This window comes from Ranitomeya variabilis, chromosome 4 (assembly GCF_051348905.1).
Source record: "Ranitomeya variabilis isolate aRanVar5 chromosome 4, aRanVar5.hap1, whole genome shotgun sequence".
Lineage (NCBI taxonomy): Eukaryota > Metazoa > Chordata > Amphibia > Anura > Dendrobatidae > Ranitomeya > Ranitomeya variabilis.
In genome coordinates, this window is record NC_135235.1 from 588633204 (window position 1) to 588636928 (window position 3725).

Below are 3725 nucleotides of genomic sequence, written 5' to 3' on the forward strand. Positions count from 1 at the left end.
TACCTCAACACAAAAACACTACATCAATCAGTGGTAGAAAAATATTGGCCTCAGTCAGGGCTTGTGTGCCACTGCTGTGTGTGCTATCTCTTATTCAGTGGGCTATAGAAAGCCTATTTATTTATTTTTTTTTTTCTTATTATTTGGTTTCTAAAGTCTCCCTGAAAAAAAAAAAATACATAAAAAAACAGTGGGAGAGTAATATTGCCCTTTCAGCTTGTGTGCCAGTCTTGACTCCTGGGTGTGCCACCTCTCTCTCTAATTGTGGGCCATAGAAAGCCTTTTTTTTTTTTTTTTAAATATTATTGGGTTTCTAAAGTCTCCCTTAAAAAACAAAAAATACATAAAAAAACAGTGGGAGAGTAATATTGCCCTTTCAGCTTGTGTGCCAGTCTTGACTCCTGGGTGTGCCACCTCTCTCTCTCATTCAGTGGGCCATAGAAAGCCTTTTTTTTTTTTTTTTTAAATATTATTGGGTTTCTAAAGTCTCCCTTAAAAAACAAAAAATACATAAAAAAACAGTGGGAGAGTAATATTGCCCTTTCAGCTTGTGTGCCAGTCTTGACTCCTGGGTGTGCCACCTCTCTCTCTCATTCAGTGGGCCATAGAAAGGCTATTTATTTTTTTGGTTTTTTTAATATTATTTGGTTTCTAAAGTCTCCCTGAAAAAAAAAAAAACATAAAAAAACAGTGGGAGAGTAATATTGCCCTTTCAGCTTGTGTGCCAGTCTTGACTCCTGGGTGTGCCACCTCTCTCTCTCATTCAGTGGGCCATAGAAAGGCTATTTATTTTTTTGGTTTTTTTAATATTATTTGGTTTCTAAAGTCTCCCTGAAAATAAAAAAAAAAAAACTTAAAAAAACAGTGGGAGAGTAATATTGCCCTTTCAGCTTGTGCGCCAGTCTTGACTCCTGGGTGTGCCACCTCTCTCTCTCTAATTGTGGGCCATAGAAAGCCTTTTTTTTTTTGTTTTTTTTTTAATATTATTTGGTTTCTAAAGTCTCCCTTAAAAAACAAAAAATACATAAAAAAACAGTGGGAGAGTAATATTGCCCTTTCAGCTTGTGTGCCAGTCTTGACTCCTGGGTGTGCCACCTCTCTCTCTAATTGTGGGCCATAGAAAGCCTTTTTTTTTTTTTTAAATATTATTGGGTTTCTAAAGTCTCCCTTAAAAAACAAAAAATACATAAAAAAACAGTGGGAGAGTAATATTGCCCTTTCAGCTTGTGTGCCAGTCTTGACTCCTGGGTGTGCCACCTCTCTCTCTCATTCAGTGGGCCATAGAAAGCCTTTTTTTTTTTTTTTTTAAATATTATTGGGTTTCTAAAGTCTCCCTTAAAAAACAAAAAATACATAAAAAAATAGTGGGAGAGTAATATTGCCCTTTCAGCTTGTGTGCCAGTCTTGACTCCTGGGTGTGCCACCTCTCTCTCTCATTCAGTGGGCCATAGAAAGGCTATTTATTTTTTTGGTTTTTTTAATATTATTTGGTTTCTAAAGTCTCCCTGAAAAAAAAAAAAACATAAAAAAACAGTGGGAGAGTAATATTGCCCTTTCAGCTTGTGTGCCAGTCTTGACTCCTGGGTGTGCCACCTCTCTCTCTCATTCAGTGGGCCATAGAAAGGCTATTTATTTTTTTGGTTTTTTTAATATTATTTGGTTTCTAAAGTCTCCCTGAAAATAAAAAAAAAAAAACTTAAAAAAACAGTGGGAGAGTAATATTGCCCTTTCAGCTTGTGCGCCAGTCTTGACTCCTGGGTGTGCCACCTCTCTCTCTCTAATTGTGGGCCATAGAAAGCCTTTTTTTTTTTGTTTTTTTTTTAATATTATTTGGTTTCTAAAGTCTCCCTTAAAAAACAAAAAATACATAAAAAAACAGTGGGAGAGTAATATTGCCCTTTCAGCTTGTGTGCCAGTCTTGACTCCTGGGTGTGCCACCTCTCTCTCTCATTCAGTGGGCCATAGAAAGCCTTTTTTTTTTTTTTTTTTAAATATTATTGGGTTTCTAAAGTCTCCCTTAAAAAACAAAAAATACATAAAAAAACAGTGGGAGAGTAATATTGCCCTTTCAGCTTGTGTGCCAGTCTTGACTCCTGGGTGTGCCACCTCTCTCTCTCATTCAGTGGGCCATAGAAAGGCTATTTATTTTTTGGTTTTTTTAATATTATTTGGTTTCTAAAGTCTCCCTGAAAATAATAAAAAAAAAACTTAAAAAAACAGTGGGAGAGTAATATTGCCCTTTCAGCTTGTGTGCCAGTCTTGACTCCTGGGTGTGCCACCTCTCTCTCTCATTCAGTGGGCCATAGAAAGGCTATTTATTTTTTTGGTTTTTTTTAATATTATTTGGTTTCTAAAGTCTCCCTGAAAATAAAAAAAAAACTTAAAAAAACAGTGGGAGAGTAATGTGGCCCTTTAAGCTTGTGTGCCAGTCTTGACTCCTGGGTGTGCCACCTCTCTCTCTCTCATTCAGTGGGCCATAGAAAGGCTATTTATTTTTTTGGTTTTTTTAATATTATTTGGTTTCTAAAGTCTCCCTGAAAATAATAAAAAAAAAACTTAAAAAAACAGTGGGAGAGTAATATTGCCCTTTCAGCTTGTGTGCCAGTCTTGACTCCTGGGTGTGCCACCTCTCTCTCTCATTCAGTGGGCCATAGAAAGGCTATTTATTTTTTTGGTTTTTTTAATATTATTTGGTTTCTAAAGTCTCCCTGAAAATAATAAAAAAAAAACTTAAAAAAACAGTGGGAGAGTAATATTGCCCTTTCAGCTTGTGTGCCAGTCTTGACTCCTGGGTGTGCCACCTCTCTCTCTCATTCAGTGGGCCATAGAAAGGCTATTTATTTTTTTGGTTTTTTTAATATTATTTGGTTTCTAAAGTCTCCCTGAAAATAATTAAAAAAAAACTTAAAAAAACAGTGGGAGAGTAATATTGCCCTTTCAGCTTGTGTGCCAGTCTTGACTCCTGGGTGTGCCACCTCTCTCTCTCATTCAGTGGGCCATAGAAAGGCTATTTATTTTTTTGTTTTTTTTAATATTATTTGGTTTCTAAAGTCTCCCTGAAAATAATAAAAAAAAAACTTAAAAAAACAGTGGGAGAGTAATATTGCCCTTTCAGCTTGTGCGCCAGTCTTGACTCCTGGGTGTGCCACCTCTCTCTCTCTAATTGTGGGCCATAGAAAGCCTTTTTTTTGTTGTTTTTTTTTTTGTTTTTTTTTTAATATTATTTGGTTTCTAAAGTCTCCCTGAGAAAAAAAAATAAATAAATTAGGTGGGAGATTAATATTGACATTAGTGCTTGAGTGACAGTCCTGCGTGTGTGTCATCTCTGTGATTTTGTGCCACAGAAAACAGAGTGTGTAACATTGTGCCTGATTTTCCTTGTGGTCTCACCAACCTGTTAAGGGATATTGAAATCATACTGAAGTTATAGCTCACCGTGTAAGTTGTTTGACAGCAACAAATAAAGTTACTTTGGTTAAGATTTTAAAACAATGAGGAAGTCTGGTGCAAGAGGTCGTCGTGGGCGTTCATTGTCAGCTGGTAATGATGGTAGTGGTAGTGGAGCATCAGGTGGTCGTGGGGATAAAAATATTCCACCTAAGTCTGGAGCTGTGGAGCCAGTTTCGTCGTCAGGCTACACAAGGCCTCGAACGCTCTCTTTTCTGGGAGTAGGAAAACCGCTTTTAAAGGCGGAGCAGCAACAGCAAGTTTTGGCTTACATTGCA

At 36.8% G+C, this 3725-nt stretch overlaps 1 long non-coding RNA gene across 1 annotated transcript; it reads right to left on the bottom strand.

The window, feature by feature from the left end:
- Positions 1 to 261: 261 nt before the first annotated feature.
- Positions 262 to 3512, bottom strand: LOC143769203 (uncharacterized). The gene is made up of 2 exons (XR_013214261.1): positions 2976 to 3512; positions 262 to 1426 (listed from the first exon to the last, which is right to left on the bottom strand). It is a non-coding gene; the product is annotated as an uncharacterized LOC143769203 (long non-coding RNA).
- Between the last annotated feature and the right edge of the window lie 213 nt (positions 3513 to 3725).